Source organism: Lathyrus oleraceus, chromosome 1 (genome assembly GCF_024323335.1).
Source record: "Lathyrus oleraceus cultivar Zhongwan6 chromosome 1, CAAS_Psat_ZW6_1.0, whole genome shotgun sequence".
Lineage (NCBI taxonomy): Eukaryota > Viridiplantae > Streptophyta > Magnoliopsida > Fabales > Fabaceae > Lathyrus > Lathyrus oleraceus.
Window position 1 is genome coordinate 406174008 of NC_066579.1, and position 13978 is coordinate 406187985.

The 13978-nt window shown below is 41.0% G+C and overlaps 1 non-coding gene across 1 annotated transcript; it reads right to left on the reverse strand.

The window, feature by feature from the left end:
* Positions 1-10897: 10897 nt before the first annotated feature.
* Positions 10898-11004, reverse strand: LOC127117060 (small nucleolar RNA R71). Its single transcript, XR_007801822.1, has one exon. It is a non-coding gene; the product is annotated as a small nucleolar RNA R71 (small nucleolar RNA).
* Positions 11005-13978: the final 2974 nt, after the last annotated feature.

Sequence of the window (13978 nt, forward strand, 5' to 3'; positions counted from 1 at the left end):
GATTGAAAGCCTGAAATCTTATTCGGAAGGTGGAGTGACCCAAGTGTTGAAATTTTGGCACGCCTGGGGCACGTTTTTATCTAACGATCTCTTTTGCAGGTGTTGTTAGATACTTTCACTCACTTGCAGGTTGTGATGTGAAGCCTTTTTGACAAAGGTTCCCCGTGGAGTCCAATAAGGGACAAGGGCTTGAAGAATGGTGAAAAGACAGCGAGAGACGTGCGACGATCCTGGAAGATTAATCAAGAAGACTCTTCAAAGTCTGAGGACTGGAAAGTTTGTGTGAATCTAAGGAGTTCGATCTCCGTAGAGTACGGAGAAGTTGAGAATACAAGGTGATGAATCAGAAAAGTCCAGACGAGTCTGAGAGCTCTCAAAAGTGGAAAGCTGACACTGTGGTTAGATAGTGAATGCCAGTGTTCGACGAGTCGACAGGTGTTCCGTATCAGATATGCCGTATCTCCCCAACAGATTCGAGATCGATGTTTCTTAGGCAACAAGTCTGAAGTGTGTTGTTTCCCTAACAGTGTCGGGATTGTTTTATCCCCAACCAATCGAAGATTGTTGTTTTCCCCGCAGAGTGCGTTGGTGGTTTCTTCCCCAGCGAAGTCCCCAAGCGGATCGGGTTCAGTGGAGGTCATCTCTGGTGAGGGTGGTTCTTTACCCAGCAGCAGTGTTATTCCCCAACAGGGTGGAAATTGGAGTGATAGCGAGTTCCTCAGCAGAGTGCCTCGAGCTCCCCAGAAGAGTCCCTTGAGGGGATACTTTTTATGCATTCATCATTTAGAAGATCATAGCATATTGCATAAAGAATTGCGTAGCATTTCCAGGGTTATGGAGCATTACGCTGTTAAAAAACTCATGCATAAGCATTGCAAACATAAACTAGTCTCGAGTCGTGGTTACCATTTGGGAAGTGGTTTCGCTGGTTGGAAGATCAGCATTAGCATTGCGAGCATCAGTTACTCAAGCCGTGGTTACCGTTTGAGAATTGGTTTCGCCGGATGGTGAAGATGTTACTCTGAAGGGTTTGGCATCATGACGTTGGAGCAACAATGTTCCCCAGTAGCGCGATATTGGAGGAAAATTTTCCGTCGGGAGGAGATGGAAATGAAGATCAGAGAACGTTACGCGATCAGCGCGAAAGTCGGGGTTCAAATATGGTGATTGGGGATCATCCGTGCAAATCAAAGTTTTGGGGTTCAAGAAAAGCAAAAAAAGATAATAATCCCCAGCTGAGCGCAAATTGTTTGTTCACAATGGATTAAGTAGAGATAACATGTCCATGACTTATTATCCCCAGCATGGGTCGTTGGCCCACGTGCCGCCTCATTTATCAGTTTTCCGATGTTCAGGTCGAAGAAGTTTCCGACGATCAGGTCGAAGTACTTGTGGCACTCAGGCCAATTTTCCGATGTTCAGATCGAAGAAGTTTCCGACGATCAGGTCGAAGTACTTGTGGCACTCAGGCCAGTTTTCCGATGTTCAGATCGAAGAAGTTTCTGACGTTCAGGTCGAAGCACTTGTGGCACTCAGGCCAGTTTTCCGATGATCAGATCGAAGAAGTTTCCGACGTTCAGGTCGAAGCACTTGTGGTACTCAGGCCAGTTTCCGATGTTCAGATCAAAGAAGTTTCCGACGATCAGGTCGAAGTACTTGTGGCACTCAGGCCAGTTTTCGATGTTCAGATCGAAGAAGTTTCCGACGATCAGGTCGAAGTACTTGTGGCACTCAGGCCAGTTTCCGATGTTCAGGTCGAAGAAGTTTCCGACGATCAGGTCGAAGCACTTGTGGCAATCAGGCCAGATTTCCGATGTTCAGATCGAAGAAGTTTCCGACGATCAGGTCGAAGTACTTGTGGCACTCAGGCCAGTTTTCCGATGTTCAGATTGAAGAAGTTTCCGACGTTCAGGTTGAAGCACTTATGGCATTCAGGTCAGCTTTCCAGTAATTAGACTGAAGTGGCGTTCAGGCCAATCTCTCGGTGTTCAGACCGACATTAATACTCTCATATTCCGATGCTCAGTATTCAGACTGATGAGCGGCGTTCAGGCCATGGTGGTTCCTGTATTACCATTTATTTTGGTATCCAGGTTAACATTCTGTTTCGGTATTCAAACCGACTTTCTCCGTACCAGACGGATTCTTCTTTTGAGATCGCTTCTTTGCCGATTCTGACAGGCATTGGTAATTATTCCTCAGCGGAGCGCAAATTGTTCGTATATTCTTGGTATTCAATCACTCTTCACCCTGATCATCTGAAAGTCGAGGCTGTTCATATCGTCCGGTTCACAGTGGATTGAATAGGGGCAGCTGTAACACCTCAAAATTTGCCCTCCTCTCTTGGGACTAGTTTAGTATATTGTATTTCATGTTTTAGGACATTAGGCATTTGCATATTGCATATCATGTGGAAATAAAGAAGGTCATCCTCCAAAGTCTTTTTCAGAAGATGAGAGGCTACATGATTCAAGCTTGAGGGTCTCCATAAATTGATCACCAACTATCTGAGGGTTTGTGCTTCAATTAGGGTTTTCTTGATCCTTCAAAGATTGAGCATTATCTTGGTTGCAAGGGTATATCACCATCATCATGGTTCTATCCTCCTCCAGGGTTTCATTGTGCATGTTCCAATTTCCTTTGGATTAGGGTTTTGACCTCTGGTCAACCCTAATCAGTGACTTCTATTCCAACCAGGGATTTTCAAGGAGGTGAAGTATTCTATTGAGATGGAGATCACATGGTTATGTGGAGAGCTTATTGGATCTGGGGGTTCATTTCTGAGCCATTTTCTTAGGTGATAGAGGCTCAAAGTCTACAGTGCATTCTCAAGTCATCTAGGGCCCATAAAAGTCAACAGAAAGTCAACTGAGGGCTATGAGGGGGAGAAATGATTTTCAACATCTCATTCATGTTCAAAAGAGGTTTATTCATTATGTATAACACATACTTTGAAGATTTTGAAGTCAGATCAAAAGTTTCCCAAAATGGAAAGTGACCTGTAATTGAAGGTTTCCAAAAATAACAAGTTTTTGGACCATCTTCAACTTAACTTTCCGACATCAAAGAAGCTTCAAATGAAATTTTGTCCAACACGAAAGTTGAATATCTTTCTCTCCCATTTCCAAAAAGACCAAGATCATGAGCATCTGATGAATGGTTGAGGAGTTATAGGCAAATGATCATCAAGTGTGCATGGAACTTCAAAATGCCATAACTTTTGTTTCAAAACTCCAAATGAGTCCCTCTTTTTGCATATTTCTTCTCATGACCTATCATTTCCAAATCCATCATTGCATTACATGAATTTTAATCATAAGATCATTTGCCCATGCATGAGTATTTTGGAGGGAAAATGCATAATTCAAAATTGGTGCATTACATGAGCTAAATTCCATTGCCATTATGTTCATAAAATGATTTTGAGTGAGTTTGCACCTCCACATGTTACTGTTCACGTGTGAACTAAGCCATGCACCTTCATTTTTCATTTTTTGCAAAACACCCCAAATGTCCTTAATTATGATTAGTACATGTCTAATTGTGATTACAATGTCATTAGCACATGGTATATAAGACAAATCATAACAGAATTGTTCAGTTTTGAACATTCTAGATCTCAAATTTTTCTTTCCCTCCATTTTTGCTCTCAATTGAAACTCCAAATTTATTCACATAACAGTTGAATTTTATTGGATGTTCGTGTTCTCTGATCATCATTGAGTGCAGATCAAGCTCTTGATTAAAGAATTCGAGCCAGAATCAAGCACATCAAGCTCAAGAACATGAAGATGGAAACTGCCATTTGAGCTAGATCCAAGCATCTCCAAGCTTCAATTCATACATCAAACTTCAAGTCATCATCTCAGGATTGGATCTGGACACTTTTGGCACTTGAATCGCTTGTTTTCAAATACTGCTCTTCAAGAGGTTAGAATTTCGAACCTCTTAATTCTTCAAATCTTTGCCATGTTTAGGTAGATCTCATCATGCTGAGAATTCTGATGGTTATAAAATTGAATTTGGTTGTGTATTAAGCAAGTTATGATGATTTGAATTTTGGAATGCATTTTATGTTTCTCTTCGATTTGCACTGGTTATGAGGAATTAACATGATTTGAGACTGGATTCGTGATGTACGTGCGATAACCTTTCGAATGATGTAATTTTTGCCTGAATCTGGAATTTTTTTTGAACGCGTGCACTGTACCACCACCGTCTTCACGAAGAAGACGGTGGAAACCACCGCGTGAGCCACCGTCTGTAACAGACCTTGTTGGCGCTAGGGTTTATCCAGCGTGCATACACGCAAGCGCTTCATGGCGAATCCATTGGCTCTCGTCCTTTTGACCTGCGCCACATGTACTTTGACTATGAGTTGGCACGCCAACTCAATTAGTAGAACGACTGCGTTTTGCTTGCTAGCGCCACATATAAAACTTTTCATGATTGTTTGATTCATTTCTGTTTTAATATGGAATTGTTGTTCTTGATGTCCAATTGTGTGCTTTGTAATTGCCTTTGCCTTAGCATGACCATTAGATGGATTTTCCTTAGGATTTGAGTTTGGTCCTTTTTAAGACATGTTCTTACTTGTTTAAATATGCTTCATGTTGAATATTGGTTGCTGTTTTGACTTTTTGCTTTGCCTTTGACCCTAGTCTTGGACTAGTGGTTTGTACTCATCTTTTGAGCTTTGTATTTCAGGTTCAAGTTATTAGCTCTAGTGGTTGATGCAATCTTATGACTTGAGATGCAAATTTGCTTTGTCCACTAACCTTTCTTGTGTTATAGGTTCCTTGGTGTTGAACTCACTTGAGTTGTTTGCTTGTTGGCTTGTATTGTGTACATATGGGTTGGTAACATCGTTGTTGACTGTTTTGGTTTGTCTGAATGTGAATATTGACTTGTTTGACTTTCTCACAGGTACTTTAGCTGCTTTAGCTCATTGCTTGAGCTTTGCTTGTCTTGTGGTTGGCATACCACCTAGGTAACCATTCTATTCTCCATGTAGTCTGGAAGTCCTGCCATTTCTTTTGGCAGGCACCTGTCTGAAGCCCTCCTTAAGAGGCCATGTTTTTGATTGTTTAAGTTTGTGCTAAAGACCTCAATGAGGCATGGTTACATATTAAGACCTCCTAAGTGAAGAGGCATTGGCAGATAGAAGGGATTTGCAATCAATCCCCTGCTATTCAGTTGAGTCTTTCATTATGCTCGTACTACGTGCTGATGCTTTTGAATAAAAACCCAAAATCTTGTGTAGTCAGTCAGGTGGAATAGGGTCCCTCATTCTGGACCCCCACACCTTCTTTGTCTTGAGCTCACCCAGGCCAGGGTTAAGAGCTATGAGATCTAACCCTCATTACCTTTTCATCTGCTCACCCTGACGGTCAATGTCAGTGGTTAAGAGCCTCAGACACCCCTTCCAGTGTTGGCTTGTTTGTCGAGGTTGATATGACCCCTTGACTAAAGCCCAGCCTTGTATGAGCCGCTTGTTTGCATATAGTGTGTGATACCTGTTCACCTGTGATGTTTACTTGCTATTTATTTGTTGTTTCAACTTGCTTCCTGTGCGAGTTAGGATCTGTTTAGATACCTCAACCTAGGACTATTGTGGATTGCATGACAACTATCAGGCTTGAGTCAGTCTCCCTTTTAGTTTGTTATTCCCCGGTCTCTGGTTAGGAGAAAGTTTCTCCCCTGTTAAGAGGAACTATGTCGCCCTGATCCTCATACCAGATGAGGTACGTAGGCAGGAGATCGTGCGAGATCTCTCCGGGCACCCTTTTTCTTTTTGTGTGTGTTTTGCTTGACAGCTATTAGGTCCGAGTTCCCGACTCCCTTTTAGTCTGTGTGTTCAACTTCTTTGTTTCTTCTGACGTCTCAGCGTCTTCTTGGTGTTTGCTTGATAGCTATTAGGCTCGAGTGCCAGACTCCCTGTTAGCTTGTCTGTTTGATAACCTTTTTGCGTGTGTTTGGAGTCGGATGTAAGACCAGCCATTGGCATTTCGTTTCCTTATTTGTGTTTGTTGTTCGGAGTCGGATGTAAGACCAGCCATTGGCAGTCTGTTTCCTTGTTGAGTTTCTTTTGACGTCTCAGCGTCCCTGTGTTGTGTTTTGTTTCGGCGTGCGTTAGCCGAACTACAGTAGCTCTGATTCTCATTCCAGATGAGATACGTAGGCATATGATGCGATATCCTAGCGAGCACGTTCCCCTCTTCTTCCATCTGTGTTTTATTCCAGTGTGTGCATTTCTTTGAGCAGTTATTCAGCAACCTTTTTCCTATTCTCTTGAGCGTGGATCCCGTCGAGTACGACGGACGTGAGGGGTGTCAATACCTTCCCCTTGCGTAACCGACTCCCATACCTTGCAATCTCTGGTCGTAAGACCATTCCTTTCCCTTTTTCAGGTTTACTTCGAGCGTTTCCTTTCCCTCCTTTGGGATAAATAACGCACGGTGGCGACTCTGTGTCTTTTTCCCGCCGGTTGTTTTTCGCGTTGCGACATGGGGCAATCTAGGAAAAAATTAGGGATTTGGCAAGTAACTGCATCCTGACAAGACCTTGCTTTACAGTTGTCATCTGTCAAAGATTCTCGCTCAGTCATCGTCAACTAAAGCTTCAAATACAGTGAATTCAGAGTTGGTGGAGAAATGGTCATTATGTTCAATGTAGCCCTTTTTCCATGTATATCACCAATTTCAAATTTGTAAAGATCCATGGAGTCTCGCCATTTGCGGACCACCATTCTATTAAATAAATTTGAGCCTTTATCCAATTCTTTGCACTCTTATTTGTTTCTGTTAAACAAACGTTTGCATGTTTTTAATTAATGAATATCATTTGTTTTAAGCAAATAAAGTTTTTATAAACTGTTTTAAACAAAATGAACATTCACAAAGACTAAAAAGGGTAAATGGAATGTCTTCAGTGCTCTCCCAAGGATAGTACGATCGCCAAAAAGGTAAGACATTTATTCATATTCTGGCATGTTTATGACCTCTTCATCAACTTTCAGTTGCTTCCTCAGCAAGAAGTTGTTTAGAGCAGTCGATGAAGGGCTTGTTCCCCTTTTCATCCCCAGCATGACATGTGTGGACGAAGGATTCGTTTTTTATTCCCTCAGCAGAGGCAGTTTCCTTTAAGGGTTGCCTACAGTTTATTCTCTGCAGGTTTTCCTGACCCGAGTTTGATAATCTGTATCCCCTCCGTGTTGAAAGATTTCTTCTAAATATTGAGATGATGAGGAAGATGTGTTGTTTCCTTCCCCAGTGGAACAAATTGTTCTTTCTCCCCTTAGCAGAGATGTCTCTCCAGCGATTAGAAAGGAGTGTTTTGATTGATGGGTATCTGTTTGGCGGTTGTTCCCCATGGAGTTTCACCTCCTTCCTTGATAAGTTCCCCAGTAGAGTTTCTTCTACGACGGATCTTATTTGTATTCAACAACTTGTCCTTGAGAATTGTTGGAAAATCCCCGGCAGTCGGAAGCTGTGACTTTGCATGTCCCCAACTGTGATCGGTGTCTTCCAACATTTGACGCATCCTCACCAGAGTTGAGTTCTCCTATGGGCCTTGCCTTTCTCTTGCTGAGATGTTGTGTCGGATGTCCATTCGTGATTCTTGGACCTCTTTGTGCTAGATATGTTTGTCTGTCAGCATTAATCATACACAAATCATGCATATACATGCATAATCATAGCATTCAGATATTCATGATTGCATTCTTTGCCATATATCTTTGCTTGTTATCTCCTGCTATTGGTGAAATATTCTTCCCCAAGCAGATGTTTGTGTCTGATCTCTCCATATAGAGTCAACCCCATAGGCAGAAGGTATCTATCGTTCCTTCTTTATTCTCCACTAAGGTATGTCCTCGTGGATGATTTTTTTTTTTCAGTTTCCACCTCAATTATGTATTGGGATGGAATTACTCCCCTGAGTTATATCCTCGTCAAGTTGAGTCTCATTTAATTGTGTCTTTCTAGTTTGTTCCTAGATTGACTCCTCTTTTTGTTATCCCCTACAGTTTCCTGTGGTTTAGTTGTTCAATTGCTCAGTAACCAGTAATCATTCATTCTTTTCCCTAGTGGATCTTGTGGCCTTCTACCCAGTAACCGGTAGTTGTAAGTCCTATTTATGTGGTATTCTACCCAGTAGTCGATAGATGTAATCCCCTATTTGTTGGTTATCTTTACCCAGTAATCGGTATTGATATTCCTTCGTTTTGAGTATACCACCCAGTAACCGGTGATATATCTCCTGGATAATTGCTTTTGTCAAGCAATTTATCCCTAGTGAGTCATCTTTCATTTACCCTTGTCTGGTGATGATTGTTTCTCCTCCTAATTGGTCATCATCTTATACCCAGTAACCGGTATCCCGATTGTCCTTTCTTTTCGGTTGATTTATCCTTCTTTAACCCAGTAACCGGTTGTGGATAATCTTCCATGCGAGTATGTTATCTACGTTATGACGGTAATAGATAATATGACTCATGCACTCTTCGGTTGAAGTCTTTATTCTTCCCCAGTTGAGTAAGGTTCGTATTTCCTTGCGGAATCAAATGTCCATCCTGTAAGTTGAGTTTGCTTTTTCAGCCCTCCTTTCGGATGATAAGTGTCTTGGATATGCTCCCAATTCACTGATCACACTAAAATTTACGTATTTTCGACTCCAATTTCGCATGCATTCTAGTTATTTTATTATCGTTTTGTTGTGTTATTACTGTGTTTTCCTTTGTTTTCAGGTTTTTACCTTAATAGAAGCCCCGATCGAGAAAAGGAGCGAAAAAGAGCCAAAAACCCTAAAAACCAGCATTTTGCTCTTATGGCCTACCCAATGGCGGGCGCCACAGTCCAAGCCATGACGTGTCCAATTCAAACTTCCATCAACTCCCACGTTTTTCCACCACCTCCACTAAGGCGCCCCACTTTGTGCTTGTGGCGGGCGCCATGGCCTTGTGGCGGGCGCCACAAGAGGAAAACGGTTTCCTCTATTTTCAAGTTGAAGGGCATCCAAGTAAATTCCACCTTTTTTATTTGCTTATAAATAGAAACGCGAATTCAGTTTTACAATCACCCAAACTTAGAGCAGACAAAGATCCGAACGTTGGAACAAGGCGAAGTCAGAAGCAACTTTGTTTCACTTAGGCATATATTCAGTTTTATAAAGTGGTAATCGCTTCGTATTGGAGTGTTACCACAATTATGTAATTGAGTCTGTGATAGAGTCTGTACTCGAGTTTGGAGCACTTTGGAAGGAAGTTAATCCTGCCGCCATTTTCTTTTCCGCATTGCAATTTACTCAGCCCTCCGATTGGAGCAGGTTTTTATTACTCGCCTTTACTTTATTTATTTCCTGCACTCGCCTTTACTTTATTTATTTCCCGCACTCGCTTTTATTTTATTTATTTCCTCGCACTCGCTTTAAATTATTTATTTTCCGCACTCGCACTACTTTCATTTATTTTCCGCACTCGCTTTAAATTATTTACTTTCCGCACTCGCACTACTTTTATTTATTTTAATGCACTTTTACTTTACCATGTCTAGCTAAATTTATAAGGCTAGAATGTAAGGATCGTAATTAAACCAGTAATCCGTACAATTGTTCGTAGAAACACTTAAAGGGCTATTTTAACTTTCAAATTAAGTTTTCCCGCACTTCAATTCCGTTGGGTAAGATCGAAAGCCGTCCAACGTCTTTTTAAACTTAATTGTTTTTAACTATTTCAAAAACAGCGAAAGCGCTTTGTCTAGTTCATTAGGAGTTTTTAACATCAAGAAGAAAGGAGATTTTAAAACTATTTTCGGACGCGTTTATAAATTTAGAGTCTGGTTCGTGAGGACCTCTTTTGGTTAAGAAATCCAGGTTATAATACTTTTCAACTTAGTCAAGATACTATATTTCTTAAAAATAGGTTTACTACTCTAACGCAATGCGCGCCTTTTTATAAGTGACAATAAGAGGGTTTGATTAGGGAGTACAACTCGGTTCTGAATACGCGAAAGCGACAGTTCCTGTTAAATTAGTTCTTTTCAAAGTAGGAAACATTGCCCATAAGTAGTTCTATTAGCAAGTACTTGGATTATCATTTAATTATGTGAATTACATTCGACCCTGTCTTTATTAATTAAATTTATTTTAAAACTTTACTTTTCAATTGCACACTACAAAAACACCTATTTTAATTGCCTTTGATAAACACCATAACAATAGATAACGATAGATTGACACTTGGTCTCTGTGGTTCGATAATCTTTTATATTACTCTGACGCGTTCGTACACTTGCGAACACCAAGTTTAACAACGCATCAAGTTTTTGGCGCCGTTGCCGGGGACCAATTTCGTCAAATTTCATTTTCCTGTTGTTATATCGTTTAGACTTAGGTTATTTCCCGCCGGTCGATGCGAAGAACTCGCAACACCGGAAGTTTAAGTTTAGTAAACCCTCTGGCGGAACCTGAACGTTACGCTCGCGCACGTTTATTCTTTCATAGAATTAAGAGAGCTATGGCCGAAGATCAAAACCAAAGACCTCTTAAGGACTTCGCTCAACCATCTAACGAAGAACCTAGTTCTAGTATAGTAAACCCAATCATCCCAGCCAATAATTTTGAACTTAAACCGTCCCTGTTACAACTAGTGCAGCAGAGACAATTCGCGGGTCTCGCTACCGAGAATCCAAACCAACATTTAAAAATATTTCTTCAATTAGCAGATACTTTTAAAACCAATGGAGCTTCTCCTGAGGCAATACGTTTAAGATTATTTCCTTTTTCCCTCAGAGATAAAGCTCTATCATGGTTAGATTCCCTTCCACCCAATTCCATTACGACTTGGGATAACCTTAAAAGAGTTTTTCTTGCTAGATATTTTCCCCCGAGTAAGACCGCCGTTCTTCGAAACCATATAACTAGATTTACCCAAAACCATGGAGAATCGTTGTTCGAAGCTTGGGAGAGATATAAAGAGTTGTTACGAGCATGCCCACATCATGGCTTAGAAAATTGGTTAATCATTCAAACCTTCTATAATGGACTTCATTACAACACAAAGATGACCATCGACGCTGCCGCAGGCGGTGCTCTAATGAACAAACCTTACCTTGAAGCTAGTGCCCTCATCGAAGATATGGCTCAAAACCATCAATCATGGGGAGTCGAACGAGCGACAGTTGAGAAGAAGGAAGCCCAAGGAGGAGTGCATGAACTAAGCTCTATAAACATGATGCATGCTAAAATGGACACATTAGCCCTTAAAGTCGAGCATATGTGCATAAACCCGAATACTGTAGCCACAGTTTCGTCGGATTGTGAGATATGTGGAACCCAAGGACACCAATCTGCCGAATGCAGTCTATTGAACGAAACCCACTCCGAGCAAGTGAACTACACCCAAGGGAACCCATATTCAAATACCTATAACCCTGGATGGAGGAACCACCCTAACTTCTCCTATAGAAACAATAATCCAATTCAAAATAATGCACCTCCGAGACCTAGTTATCAAGCCCCTAGATCAAATCAACCTATGCAACATGTGCCACCAAAGCCGAGCCTTGAGAAAATTATGGAAAATTTTATCACCGCTCAAACCCAACAAAACAAGGAGTTCATGAACCAAAACATTCATGTTAACGAATTGATTACTCAGTTAGGAACCAAGGTTGACCAAATAGTTACTCATACCAAGATGCTTGAAACCCAGATCTCTCAGGTAGCTTTAAACCAAGCCCCTCAGACTACACCTGGAGGACAATTCCCTGGACAACCTCAACAAAATCCGAAAGGACAAGCCAATGCCATTACCCTACGAAGTGGGAACGCTTATGATGAGCCACCAAACCCAAGACTAAGTGAACCCGAAACTTCTAAGGAATGTACCAAACCCCTGGACAAAGTAAAGGAACCAGAGGAATCTGAAAACCAGGAAGGTCGAGAGAAAGGAGAAGAACCTAAAGATAAAATTTACGTACCGCCCCCGCCATATAAACCACCTATACCATATCCCCAAAGACTCAAACAAACCCAGATCAATAAACAGTACCAAAAATTTATTAAAGTTATAGAAAAACTTCATGTAGAAATCCCTTTCACAGAAGCCATCACCCAAATACCTTCTTATGCATAGTTTCTGAAAGACATCCTTACCAACAAACGTAGACTTGACGATCCGAAGCCTTTGGAATGTAATGCAATTTCCGAGGACAAATTAGCAAAGAAAGATAAAGATCCTGGAAATTTCTCCATTCCTTGCCTTTTGGGTAATCATGTCATCGGAAAAGCTTTTCTAGACTTAGGAGCTAGTGTGAGCTTAATGCCTCTAGTAGTTTGTGAGAGATTAAATTTAGGAGAATTACAACCCACTAAGATGTCACTTCAGTTAGCCGATAGATCTGTCAAATATCCGATAGGCATTTTAGAAGATGTCCCTGTTAGGATAGGTCAGTTGTTTATCCCTACTGATTTTGTCGTCATGGACATCAAAGAGGACAATGATATACCAATTCTTCTAGGTAGACCATTCTTATCAACTGCAGGAGCCATAATAGATGTCAAGAAAGGAAAGTTGACATTTGAGGTAGGCGACGAGAAAATAGAATTTATACTTTCGAAATTTCTTATGGCACCTGTGATGGGAGACTCGTGTTATGCCTTAGATATCATTGATGAATGTGTTAGAGAATTAGAACAAAAAGAAATTATTAAGTTACCATCAACCCCCATAAAGGAAGATGATGACTTTAAAGAACCTTACATCGATGATAACCTTTACGAATGTTTATCCCTTACTCCAGATCCTATACCATGCCTTAAGAAACCAACCTTAGAACTTAAGGAGCTGCCTAAGAACCTGAGATATGAGTTCCTCGATGAAAAGATGAACCGTCCAGTTATAGTCAGTGCTACCTTGAGCCAAGAGGAAACGAACCAACTTTTAGACGTTTTACGAAGATATCCCTCAGCCTTAGGATATAATATCTCTGACCTGAAAGGTATAAGCCCATCCGTATGCATGCATCGAATCTCGCTCGAAGAAGATTCAAAACCCTCTAGGGAGCATCAGAGAAGAATAAACCCTATAATGAGTGATGTTGTTAAGAAGGAAGTTCTTAAGTTGCTTGAGGCAGGTATAATCTACCAGATCTCGGATAGTAAGTGGGTGAGCCCTGTGCATGTAGTACCTAAAAAGGGAGGCATCACAGTCGTGCAAAATGATAAAGGCGAACATGTAGCAAAACGTTTAGAAGGAGGATGGCGGATGTGTATAGATTATAGAAAATTAAATAAAGCAACTAGGAAGGATCATTTCCCTTTACCATTTATAGACCAGATGTTGGAGCGTCTAGCCAGACACTCTTACTTCTGCTATCTAGATGGATACTCTGGATTCTTCCAAATACCTATTCACCCCGAAGATCAAGAAAAAACTACCTTTACATGCCCCTATGGAACTTTTGCCTACAAACGAATGCCTTTCGGCCTCTGTAACGCCCCAGCTACTTTCCAACGCTGCATGATGTCAATCTTTGCAGATTACCTTGATGGTATCATGGAAGTGTTTATGGATGATTTCTCGGTTTGCGGATTCGATTTCCACAATTGTCTTGCTAACCTTAAGAAAATCCTGGAGAGATGCGTGGAGGTGAACCTCGTGCTAAATTGGGAAAAATGTCATTTCATGGTGACCGAAGGAATAGTTTTAGGAAATATAGTTTCCGAAAAAGGTATAGAGGTAGATAAAGCTAAAATAGAAGTTATAGAAAACCTAAAACCCCCAAAAACCATCAGAGAAGTCCGAAGCTTTCTTGGACACGCTGGATTCTACCGGCGTTTTATTAAGGACTTCTCCAAAATAACTAAACCGTTAACCGGACTTTTAATGAAAGATGCTGAATTCATTTTTGATGAAAAATGTAATGACGCATTTAATATTTTAAAGCAAGCATTAATCTCTGCACCCATTATGAAACCA